Source organism: Danio rerio, chromosome 4, assembly GCF_052040795.2.
Source record: "Danio rerio strain M-AB ecotype USA chromosome 4, GRCz13ab, whole genome shotgun sequence".
Classification (NCBI taxonomy): Eukaryota; Metazoa; Chordata; class Actinopteri; order Cypriniformes; family Danionidae; genus Danio; species Danio rerio.
In genome coordinates, this window is record NC_141024.2 from 53190001 (window position 1) to 53202500 (window position 12500).

Here is a 12500-nt window from a genome sequence, read left to right on the forward strand (position 1 = left end):
TGTGTACCTTCAGTCCACCTACCTACCACTGGTAAAGCGGCAGCCAGCTACTGTTAGGACAGTGAGGGAGTGGTCAAAAGAGGCCAGTGCAGCCCTGCAAGATTGCATGGAGACTACAGACTGGGATGCTCTGTGCGTGCCACATGGTATGGACATTGATAACCTCACAGACTGTGTCACTGAGTATATCAACTACTGTGTGGATAGTACTGTACCAGTGAAATCCATACGCTGCTTTCCTAACAACAAGCCATGGGTCACTAAAGATATCAAAGCCCTTCTGAATGAAAAGAAGGTGGCATTCAGGTCAGGTGATAAGGAAGCAGCTAAGGAAGTACAGAGGCGCTTGTCAGTGAGGTTAAAGGAGGGTAAGGAGAGATATAAGAAAAAGCTGGAACAAGAGCTGCAACAGAACAACAGTAGGTATGTGTGGAGAGGCATGAAGAACATTACTGGCTTCAAGACCAGCAGCCCTAGAACTGATGGTGATGTGGATAGGGCCAATCAGTTTAATATGTTTTTCAACAGGTTTGACAGTAGGCCTCTCTCCAGACTCTCCAGCTCTGACACAGCCCTTACTGCACCTAGTGCATCTGCTCCCCCCAACAGTGTCACGTCAAATTGCAGCATTTTGCCCTACTTCGCGCCCTCTCCCTCCTCCTCTTTCACCATCGTACCAACTGAAGCCTCCACCGACTCTCCTCCTTTCATTGGTGTCTCAGACTCTTATAAACCACCTATGATCATCACTGAGGACCAAGTGAGGAGAGAACTATGCAGACTCCATCCTGCTAAGGCACCGGGTACAGACGGATTAACCACACAAGTACTTAAGCTGTGTGCTTCTCAGTTAAGTGGAGTACTGCTGAGGATCTTTAATTTGAGCCTCAGTATTAAGAAAGTTCCTGTGATGTGGAAAACATCATGTCTGGTTCCGGTACCCAAGAAGGCGCGACCTAGTGTTCCATCAGACTACAGGCCATTAGCACTTACTTCACACAGTATGAAGGGCACTCTCCGCCCCCTAGTGAGGTCAGCGCAAGATTCTCTTCAGTTCGCTTACCAGGCCAAGATTGGAGTGGAAGACGCCATCATTTACCTGTTACATCGTGCCTACAGCCATCTTGACAAACCGAGAGCATCCCTGAGGATTACATTTTTCGATTTTACCAGTGCCTTTAACTCTATTCAACCAGCCCGGCTAGGGAGCAAACTGTCTGCTATGCAGGTTCATGCTCCCTTAGTTGCGTGGATTATGGACTATCTGACTGATAGGCCACAGTACGTACGGCTACAGGGGAATAAGTGTGATACGGTACTGTGTAGCACTGGAGCACCGCAGGGAACTGTTTTGTCACCGTTTCTCTTCACACTGTATACATCTGACTTCCAATATAACACAGAGGGCTGTCACCTGCAAAAATTTTCAGATGATTCAGCAATAGTCGGATGTATTAAGGGGGGGGGGACGACTTGGAATACAGGATGGCTGTGGACAGTTTTGTGGACTGGTGTGAGCTGAATCAGTTGCAGCTTAATATCCAAAAGACCAAAGAACTGGTGGTGGACTTGCGAAGATCACGACGATCTCCAGTTACTCCCTTGTCCATTAGAGGGGTGGATGTGGAGATTGTTCTGGACTATAAATATTTGGGTGTGTATATTGACAATAAGCTGGACTGGTCCAAGAACTCTCTGGTCACATTTAAGAAGGGTCAAAGTAGGCTGTATTTCCTACGTAAACTCCGATCTTTTAGAGTCTGCAACACCATGTTGCGTATGTTCTATGAGTCTGTAGTGGCCAGTGCCATTTTCTATGCTGTGGTGTGCTGGGGTGGTAGTGTAAAAGTGGCAGATATGAAGAGATTTAACAAATTGATTAGGAAAGCTGGCTCTGTGGTGGGTGAGGAATTGGACAATATGGAAACTGTGGCCGAAAAGAGAACATTGTGCAGACTTCGGTCAATTATGCACAATGTAGATCATCCTCTTCATAATGTGGTTGACGAGCTGAGAAGTACCTTTAGTCACAGACTTACCAGCTTAAAGTGTTCCACTGAACGCCACAGAAAATCCTTCCTTCCCACTGCTATCAGACTTCATAACGTCTCCCTCAGTCACTTACCCTTACAGTAATCTATGCAATACCTTGCTGCTCGTGCCATATATTACTTATTACGGGTTTTAGTGTGTGGAAGTCTGTGCATTATGTTTTATGATGTGCAATAGTCTATTAGGTGCAATATTTGTACGTTTTTTTACTGGGTCTTAAATATTTTGAGTGCAATATCATTGTTTTTTAAATGAGTGCTGAATCACTTTACTACTTGAAATATTTTATGTGTAATTGTTTTATGTGTAATATTATTAGTTTTGGTTAATATTATTTTCATTACTTGATATATGACTTAATAGTATTAGTTACCACTGATTCTTTTAAGTGTAATATCTTATATAATAGTTTGTATACTTATGTATTGTGGCTGTTTCCTTTTATAGATTGGTTGGATTTATGTGACTTATTTCACTTATTTATTTATTTTGTCTTGTGGTTTTGTGTTTCTGTGTTTTGTGTGTTATGGCAGTCATTACATAAGCAATTTCCTGCGGGATCAATAAAGTTTTCTAAGTCTCAGTCTAAGTGTGTGTGTGCGTGTTTTTGTGTGTGTGCGTGTATGTGTGTGTGTGTCTGTTTGTGTGTGTGTGTTTGAGAGAGAGAGAACGTGTGTGTGTGTGTATGTGTTCACTGTTGTGCGTGCGTGCGTGTGAGCGAGCGTGTGTGTGAATGTGTGTGTCTGCGTGTGTGTGTGTGTGTGTGTGTGTGTGTATGTGTGCGTGTGTGTGTGTGTGCGTGTGTGTGTGCGTGTCTCAGTCTTCATCAGTGTCATCATTGATGTTGATGAAGTGTCCTCCAGGATGCTGCTGTGTTCAGATCAGCTCATTCTTGTCTACAGATTGATCTTCTTCATTGTTTCTCTGTTGTTTGAGCACAAATAATAAAAGTCAATGTCAAATCCACTGCTGATATTAGAATGTGATGATGAACATGGAAATGTCTGAATCCTGTCTGAATCTCTGTCAAATCTTGAATCAACTGTAGAGAAATCCAGCAGGTCAATGAATAAAGGAGAAATGAAGTGTGACGTTCTTTTCTGCTCTTCTGATCTTCTTCTTCTTCATGATTTGACTTGAACTGAACAATAAAAACACATTTATTCCAGTATTTATTGATCTGTTCATGTTAGTTGATGACAGTAAAGTTGTTCTCTGTTAGTTCTTGTTGACTCTCAGTGCATTAACTGATGTTCACCAGCACAACTGTGCATTAATAATGCTTCAGTAAATGTCTGATCACTCTCATTCATTACGAGTCATTATATATATATGATTAAATGTGTTGTCTTTTATCATGCTAGAACATATACAGTTTTTTTAATAAGTCTTTTTTTAAATTGCATGTTGTGTTGCCGTTGTGCAGACAGTATAAAATGCCTTGGCTGCAGCAGAGTGTCTCAAGAGGATGTAGGACCGTTTGTACTGCAGCGATGACACAGTAAATCAGCGGGTTATCCATGTCAAGCAGTAGGCAAGTTGTGGTAAGTAAAATGTTTTATAAATAATCACTGGAATGTTCAATGGGTAAAGCAACTAGCATTCGCTCTATGTTAAATGAACACTATTGACAAGTTCAGTTCATATTTTGACTTAAAGAGGAATAAGTGATATTTATTAAAGGTGAAAACAGAATGATTGATCCATGCAAATCAGAGTAAAACCAAACTTTATAACTTGAGCTGATCAATAACAGTAATACAAAAATGCACACTAGACCCCAAAATCAGGCCTCTCTTTTCTGGCTCCATATCTTCAAAAGGCAATGTTTGCTTCTCATTCTTGGTGCGATTATCTCAGTTGTTTTATACGTATCTACTTTCTTTTCAATGAGCAGCTACAAACCTCAGGATTTCTCTGTCCTTTACTGTATCTGCCAGAGCACCGTGTGTTACTTTTGTCAGTCTATAGGGGGATTTACTGAATCACTAAGCCTGTTGCTGATCACCATCACCTATTTTAGCAGCTACAGTAAGGCTTATGGGGCAATTCATTACTTTTCTGCTCCAGATAAATCAGTAAATGATGCAGATTGGTGTTACGCTGGTTCTTCCTGTTAAATTTCATGCAACACTTTTGTAACATCATTGCTTTTTCCTCATATTACAGATCAGAAAAAAAGGGGTCAGATAATTAGTCAAAAGACCAACAAGAACAGGAACGCTTGCTTGAAGACATCCAGAGAAACAACCCACAACCTAATGGAGACCATGTGAATCAGGGTATCTTCCGTCCAATCCATATCCGTCCTGAAACAAAACAAGTAAAATGAAGAAAGCGGCCGTTTTTCCGTTTTTCATTTGCTCACAAGAATTAAAGAAACGAGATTTTGGCTAAAATTAAATTATTTTAATTTAGGGCAGGAAAGCGTATAAACGACTTCAAAATTGATTATACACATGTAGGCGGTGCTGAAACGCCAACTTTCCTTTGATTGGTCAACCAAATCTGAGCTCGTGACGTAGCCCTCAAAATAAGAGCCCTCTGTGGAGCAGCACGCAGGATTTGAACTATTATTATTATTTAATTATATATATATAAACTAAGTTTACATATTCTGTCATCTGATCAGTTAGCAGGCTTACATCAATGAACACATGTTTGACGCACGCACTGTAAAGCTGTAAAGTGTAAAAATATTATAGTTTTTGCGCATTCGTCTTATTCTTCAGTAGATCTGTAAATGATGTATTTTATTAACCGATCATTAATAAGGACTAAGCTATTAATAACTGTAATTCTCCAGATGGAAAAGGCTTGATTAAACGCCTGTCATTTTAAAGATTTTCTACAATTTAAGAAGAATGGGGTATATGCCGAAGCATGCTAATAGGACTTTTAATTTGCCAGTAACCTGGGTTAAGCGCTTCCGGCGAATTAAATGCCAATGCAAAATCCTGTATGTTTAAGGTCTGTTTTCTTTAAAAAATCAGCGATCTCCACTAGCTGAGTGATATCCGATTTAAGGTGGGTGTCAGATTGTACAAGAAGCACAGCATTAAATTACATTTCCCCCGCCATATGTTTATAATATGAGCATTTACTTTACCCCGGTATATTCAGTGGAGCTTCTGCGTTAGCCTGCCGATTCTGACGGGAGCGTGCAAGTAAACGGCTTTTTGTCTCGTTTTACACTTGAACAACTAAATAAATGCTAAAGTTTATTTAACTGATTGTATTTTAATGATATCACAACATCGATGCTGTATAAGGAACCGTATAAAATGGGAAAAAGTTCACAATAACAGGTCACCGGAAGTGTATCAGCATGGGAACAGCACTAGCTCGGCATATACCCTATTAGGTTAAAGAGAACTTCAGAATGGGTGAATTTCTGTGCACATCACGCTCTTTACCAGCGCTCTTCCCTTTTTTATTATTTCATGCAACAGTAAATGCATAAAATAAAATGCAAACAGTTGGCAGCAGCGAATAGTAGCCTATTTGCAATATTTATATGTGCTAAACGGAACTGGAGCCGCTGTATAACATAATTTAGTCACAAAGAGCAAATGCCAAGTTCACTATTACTGCGAAGCACAGACAGCGAGCTCATCTGTTAGTCTGAACTACAACACATTATTTATTATCAATTATACGTTTGTGTTTAATTAGTTAATTAGACACTTTCTTCATTAATCCAGGGTTTTAGAAAGTCTCGAAAGTCTTGTTGTGTCGGAAAACGCATGTGATATAGGCATTGCAGCTGACCGTATTGTCTAGGCTTATTGCCCTTAAACTTCTTTTAGTTCAGCTCTTAAAAGAGTTGGCGACCTGAGATGTTGCTCGCGCACAGCCAACGATCCTATTGTGTTTAATTTAAACCCACTTATATAAAATACTCAGCGCAGCCTGCCCTGGGCCTATAAATAAAGAAATAAATATTTATATGAGGCCTTCTTTTAATATGTATATTTTTATTATTATCATTCTTACTTTGTGTGTATTTGATGTTCTTCTGTGTTTTGATGCTCTTGTTAGTGCTTTGAGTTTGAGAAAAGCGCAATATAAATAAAGTGTGTTATTTTATTATTATTATAGCTGAATCAACATCAATAGGATCCCATTCTTATGTGAAACTGTTTGTGCTGCCTGCCATCTTGACCAGGTCTCACTAGAAGAAGTGACAGTACTGTCACAATCTATATTCTAAACGTCTCTTCATGTCCATTATTATTTACATATTTAATCAATTTCCTCCTCTCTCGCATATGTCCTCCATCAAATCTGACATGTTCTCTAGAACTCTACAGTCTCCACATTAATCCTGTTCCTGAACTCCATTAATGTCAGTGTTGAGTTTAGTGGAGTGTGTCCTCACCTCAGTCTAGTTCACTTCACTTCCTCCTCTCTGTTTCTCACACGCATGTTTATTTGTCTCCACTAATATTTTAATGTTATATAAATGTCGTCTCTTATCTTCATCCTAAACTCCTCATCATTCTGTCTGAATATTTCCCTTGATAACAGATTTATTTCAGCTTTTCCTCCATCATCTGTCTTCCTCCTCTTCATCGTCTCCTGTGCAGATTGATCAGCAGTCTGATGTCCATGTGTTCCTCTATGTGCAGGTCTCCAGCAGAACTCGACCGTCCCTCTTTCTGATATAGACCATACAGAAGTGTGAACAGCTCATGTGTTGAAGCTCCTCTAGATGACCTGCGGCTGATTAAAGATGTTCAACTGATGCTGAGTCTGAACACATCAGCCCCAGGGTGAGCGCTGAGATGCCAAAATAAAAGTACAGGAGGTCACATTTAATATATTTACATTTATGCATATATGATTTCCGATAAGGCGACACAGTGGCGCAGTAGGTAGTGCTGTCACCTCACAGCAAGAAGCTCGCTGGTTTGAGCCTCGGCAGGGTCAGTTGGCGTTTCTGTGTGTTCTCCCGGCGTTTGCATGGGTTTCCTCAGGATGCTCCGGTTTCCCCCACAGTCCAAAGATTACAGGTACAGGTGAATTGGGTAGGCTAAATTGTCAGTAGTGTATAAGTGTGTTTGGATGTTTCCCAGAGATGGGTTGCATCTTGAAGGGCATCTGCGTTTCATTACGCTGTGGTGACCTCAGATTAATAAAGGGACTAAGCCGAACAGAAAATGAATGAATGAATAATAAATATATTCCAGCTTCATTAGATCTCTGAGACGACTGTACATTTCTTGAGTTTCTAAACTGAATTGAGATCGGGTGTCAGCTGATGTGTTCTGGACATTTTCCTCGCTCCACTTCAGAAAGCCGCCACTAAACCCTGAACCAGAACTGTTGGTTGCAGTTTGTTGCCATTATGAATCTCAGAACTGTCAGTGTTTAAAGCTCATCGTATTAATCTAACAGAAAAGGTAAAAACACTTTCATAAATAACATTTTCATGAAATAAATAGATTATAAACACATTAAACTGAAAGAGCATGGAGTAATGTTTCAGAAGGAAGAGCACACTGCTGACTCCGCTTATTTTGATGGCTTCATGCTGAAGGAGTTCAATCGACATGCACATTAAACTGCATCTGGACACATATTGGCTGGACAGAAAGCACCAAGGCCTTAAATACAAACTAATAAAATCTTCTTTCAGGGGAAGCTCGCTTGTATAAAAAGTGTAGAATGATGCTGAGACGTCAAGAAAAGTCACAGAAGAGCTGAAGCAACTGAGCAGAACACAGAACTGGGGGGTCAAGGCTATTGCTCTCACGGACAGAGCCCTTCATGTACTGTATGTCTACAGAAGTGCCGGCCGCTTGTGCTTTCACTTCAGTTAATAGTTGTTTATTTCTCTCAGTCCTGGAAGTCCTGTTTTAAGTTTGTGGCGTTCTGTTCAGTTTTATCTGTGAGGACAGAAGTAAGACAGGTACTCAGTCTTCTAGCACAGAGTCATTGTGTTTGAACTAGACTGGCTCATCACTGATGCCTGAAGCACATCTGACTCCATGTGTTTCTGAAAGGGTTCAAATAAATTCAACCCAATGCAGAAAACATTTACACAGTGATGTAGCCCAGATCAGTGAGGCCTGCTGGCCATGTTAGTGGATGTAAACTAAACACTGCATTTGTCCCAGCCCTCGCCTCTTGGATTTCTTGAAGCAGTAAGTGGATGAGGTTATAAGAGATTCACATGTGATTTAACAGTCAGAGGAATGATTGTGGAGCTGTGGAGCATTATTTACACATGCAGAAATGTGTGGTGAGAAAGAAGAAGAACTGGGAGAACTTTCAACATTTCTGTCACAAACCAAAGCTATCTGTCATGTCCCCGAGGCACGTCTCTGAAATTGCATGTAGAGACAAATTAATCAAATACACACAGTGTCTACATTTTTTTTCAGTATAACAACTATTTACTTGAGTTCTTTTCTTGTGATAAATAGAAATAAAATAAAAATAAGATTTATTTTAAATGAAAAACAGGCTACAAAGTTTTGTCCCTCAATATAACCAGAGATGTATAAAGTACTAGAGACCCATACTTAAGTAAAAGTACAAGTGCTCTATCAAAAATTGACTTGAGTAGAAGTAGAAGTGCTCTTTAAGCACCATACTTAAGTGGAAGTACTAAAGTATTCAACATTTTTAGTACTTAAGTATTGCAAGTAGTTTATTTCAAAATTTACTACTCAAGTACTGAAAGTAAAAGTACAAGTATTGTGTAATGTAGTTATTAAAGAAAGTCAAAGTCAAAAGACATCATATTATTTTGTTTATTTTAAATATCTTTTTTGGGGACACTTGATTAAGCAGAACGAAAAGAAACTTGGCTTATGATACTGTTTTTCTTTGTAAATAGTTTATATGGTACAAGAACTCACAACGTCAGGCCCTTTTGCCAGAAAATCCTCTCACTGATGAGATTATTCAGCATGTTCACTCACATACATTCTCTCTCTCTCTCTCTCTCATACACACACACACACACACACACACACGTACACTGCCCTGCACACACCTAAATGTACACTCTCACACATTCATACACTCTCACACACACACACACACACACACACACACACACACACACAGTTCTCTCGCTATCTCTCTCTCTCTCACACACTCACATTTTTGTGAATTGTGGGGACATTACATAGGTTACGATTGTTTTTATACTCTACAAACTGTACTTTCGATTGCTCTAACCCCAAATCCAACCTCTAAATCCAAACCTTACAGGAAATTATGTGTAGTTTTACTTTCTGAAAAAAAAAACATTTAGTGTGATTAAATTTTATAAATAATATCCACATAATTCACCATCTCCTCATAACATCCGTGTAATACCGATGTTGTTATACATATACATGGGCACACACAAACACATATAAATACACTCTTTTACACTCTCATACACTCTCTCTTACACACACACAGGTACAATCACACAGTTTCTCTCTTACACACATTATTCACTCTCACTCACACTCACACACACACAAACACACACTCACACTTTGAGAGTTTTGAAGTTTGATTGGTTAATATCACAATAAACAGGAGTTCTGTCTTCTGGAAGCACTCGTGAAACTAAACTAAACAAGCAAACTAAATCCTGTTGCACTAATTCACTTGATTTGGATTTTTTTGTAAAAAAAAAAAAAAAAAAAACAACAACAGGAAAGTGTGTATATTACTGTGTTTAATGAAAATCTGAAATATTTCATGGCTTATGGCTATGATTTAGTTTAATTTTTTTTATTGTTTTTAATTAAATTTGTCTTACACTTAATATTTTCTGTAGTATATTTATTAATTCTGGTACTTTTACCATAAACCAACATCTTAACCATTTGGTAGAGGCTGATATTTTAGAAATTATGGGATGTGTTGAGAAAAAAAATGCATTGATTGTGTTAAATTAGCGACATTAGGAGAAATGCAATCAAAAAAATTCTATTGCTGTTGTCTTGGTGTGACAGTTAAAGGATTTTTTGTAATACAATTTCGTTCTTTAATACAGCAGTCAGATATATGAACCGTACCTTTAATTTGACCAAACAAAACTCATGCACAGAAGACTGCATGAGCATTTACAGCTAATAAACTCATGTCAATATTATCCCGCCTGCTTTTTGAGCACTGACAGGCGAGGTCTTATGATTGGTTACTTTTCACCTGCTCAACAGAAAGGGCTTTAGAAATGAAGCGCTGCTCAGCCATGGCGGGAAGAATACGCGATTATCACAGGTAATATACACAGTGGAGAAAACTTGCACATCAGACACATCGTGTCTGGATGGATCCACAGCTTTAACAGCCGAGAAGAGAGGAAAAGTTACCTTACAAACAGGCCAGCGGGTCAAATGTCCAAAGTGAGAAAGAGAGAGGCAGAGGCGAAGTTTTACAACATTTCTCCATAATAGTGAAATAGCGGCTTGTGTGCTGTGCCGCCTCACCGCGCCTCCGTCCTCCGCCATAGTATTGCGACATCGCGCATAGGAGATAAATGACGTCATCACGTAATAACCGTTTATGATCTATTACTGAACTGATATCGATCATTTTGACACCCCTAGTAACGAGTAACGATGCAGCACATAAAAAATCTATCGGAGTAAAAGTATTAAACTCATGGAAAATATGTACTTAAGTAAAAGTGGAAGTAGGAGAAAAAAATAATACTCCAGTAAAGTACAGATACTGCCTTTTAGTACTTAAGTACAGTAGTGAAGTAGTTCTACTTCGTTACTATACATCTCTGAATATAACTCAACCCTAATACGCTAGCATTGTTCCACCTATAGCAATTTATATGTATTATTACATCACAGACAGGAAGTGACATCATTCAGCTCTCTTTAACAGCACGGTGCAAAAGAAGGCGAAATATATTGTCATTTATTTACATTATTTGAGGTTTATTATGGTTAGGAAGGGTACGGTCAAGCTTAACAATTCAACCCTGTAACGTAAAACTAAGATGGAGTTTGATTGTTTTCTTAATGTCCAAACAATATGACACATTCTAGTTTAACTGCTGCCGTGTGGACCTTCTCTCTTAAACCACACGAGGAGCAGTGGCCATTTTGTTTCAGTAACTCAACCCCATCACACTCGACCCCGTCACTCATCTCATTGTTTCAGGGTTGTAAACTTGTAACAGGATTGAGATTTTCTCCTAATTTATCAAGAACATTTCAGTAAATATACACTGACTATAACTTTATTTAGTCACTGAGAGAATATCTGAAGCAGTGTTTCCACTGAAACTGTGACACAATCTTATCTCAGACATGGCGCCCGTATCAGCAGCCGATTTTATATTGAATGTGTCACGAGTTTCATCATGAGTTAAAGCTGATCAAATCAGAACATGTGCAGTAAAAAAAGACTTTAATTATGTAAACAGTTCATTTGTTCATCTCTATGTCATGTGACAATTAGCCAACGTTAGAGAGGGGGTCATTAAGGGCAGAATTCATATTAATATTAGAGATAAAGAGGCTTCAGCTGTCAAAAGGTTGAGGAATATCTGGTGGTCTTCTGCTGCTGTAGCCCATCCGCCTCAAGGTTGGACGTGTCGTGTGTTCAGAGATGCTCTTCTGCAGAGCTCGGTTGTAGCGAGTGCTTATTTGAGTTACTGTTGCCTTTCTATCAGCTGGAACCAGTCTGGCCATTCTCTGACCGCATCAACAAGGCATCTGCGCCCACAGAACTGCCGCTCACTGGATATTTCCTCCCCTAGAGATGGTTGTGCGTGAAAATGCCAGTAGATCAGCAGTTTCTGAAATACTCAGAGCACAGAGCAGCCCGTCTGCCTGTATAATGTTATTATTATTATTAAGCATTTTCATTAAGTAGACTGTTTTCTGCTGCAGTTTTTCTTGATGTTCCAGGAAATAAAGGTTTAGTCATGATGTAGCTGTTGCTCCTGTTCACTGTAGGTTCTGTTCAGCAGTATATTTGGGAACACAGGCCTTTATCAGCATTTGTAAAGGTTACTAACGCTCCAGTTACCTGCAGCACTTCACTGTTCTGAATTCTGACTGTAGTTTGGTTTAAGGAAGTTTAATGTCATCTCAGTGTGATCAATGCCTAAATGCTTTACTGAAATAAAGAAGTGTTTTGGTTTATCTTAGATTTAATTTCACATTAATTAAAACAAATTAACATTGAAATGAAAGTGTCTCCTCAACCCTGTTACGGTCTTCACCCCGTCACTGTATTCTCCACCCTGTGACGTTCATATTGTTTAAGAGAAACAATTAAATACAGAAAAACCTCTTGCTGAGGACCAGCCGCCATGTTAAGCCTGACATTGTGAACATGTGGTTTGGGTAAGACATCTAAAGTTAAAGTTTTTTTAGAGAAATGAAGAGAGCACAGATGCATAAGTTGTATAATTGTAATTAAATCACATCTGAATGTAAAACTCCTCAGAAATGTGATGTTTTAGC

The 12500-nt window shown here is 39.1% G+C and overlaps 5 protein-coding genes across 14 annotated transcripts in view; 2 read left to right on the forward strand and 3 right to left on the reverse strand.

Annotated features, from left to right (window-relative positions):
- Positions 1–12500, forward strand: part of LOC137490924 (uncharacterized) — a 671652-nt gene that overhangs the window by 348131 nt on the left and 311021 nt on the right. The gene's annotated exons all lie outside the window — the stretch shown is intronic.
- The window catches only part of si:dkey-151g22.1, a 472026-nt gene that overhangs the window by 215631 nt on the left and 243895 nt on the right, over positions 1–12500 (reverse strand). The gene's annotated exons all lie outside the window — the stretch shown is intronic.
- The window catches only part of LOC108183685 (uncharacterized), a 301560-nt gene that overhangs the window by 108383 nt on the left and 180677 nt on the right, over positions 1–12500 (reverse strand). The window lies entirely within an intron of this gene.
- Positions 1–12500, forward strand: part of LOC110439479 (NACHT, LRR and PYD domains-containing protein 3-like) — a 136510-nt gene that overhangs the window by 36353 nt on the left and 87657 nt on the right. Inside the window, exons 11-12 of one of the 3 annotated variants that reach the window (XR_015481748.2) lie at positions 2637–2831; positions 2955–3132. The exons of 1 other annotated variant lie outside the window; for it this stretch is intronic. The gene's annotated coding sequence lies outside the window, so the exon portion shown is untranslated. Of the gene's footprint in view, positions 3149–12500 lie in introns of those variants that run through there. One more of the 3 variants, NM_001445235.1, reaches the window with a different exon arrangement.
- Positions 10935–12500, reverse strand: part of LOC108183922 (NACHT, LRR and PYD domains-containing protein 3-like) — a 19464-nt gene continuing 17898 nt past the window's right edge. For all 6 annotated transcript variants that reach the window (XM_087248375.2, XM_087248377.2, XM_088650086.1 and 3 more), the window contains one exon: positions 10935–12500. This exon is cut by the window's right edge. The gene's annotated coding sequence lies outside the window, so the exon portion shown is untranslated.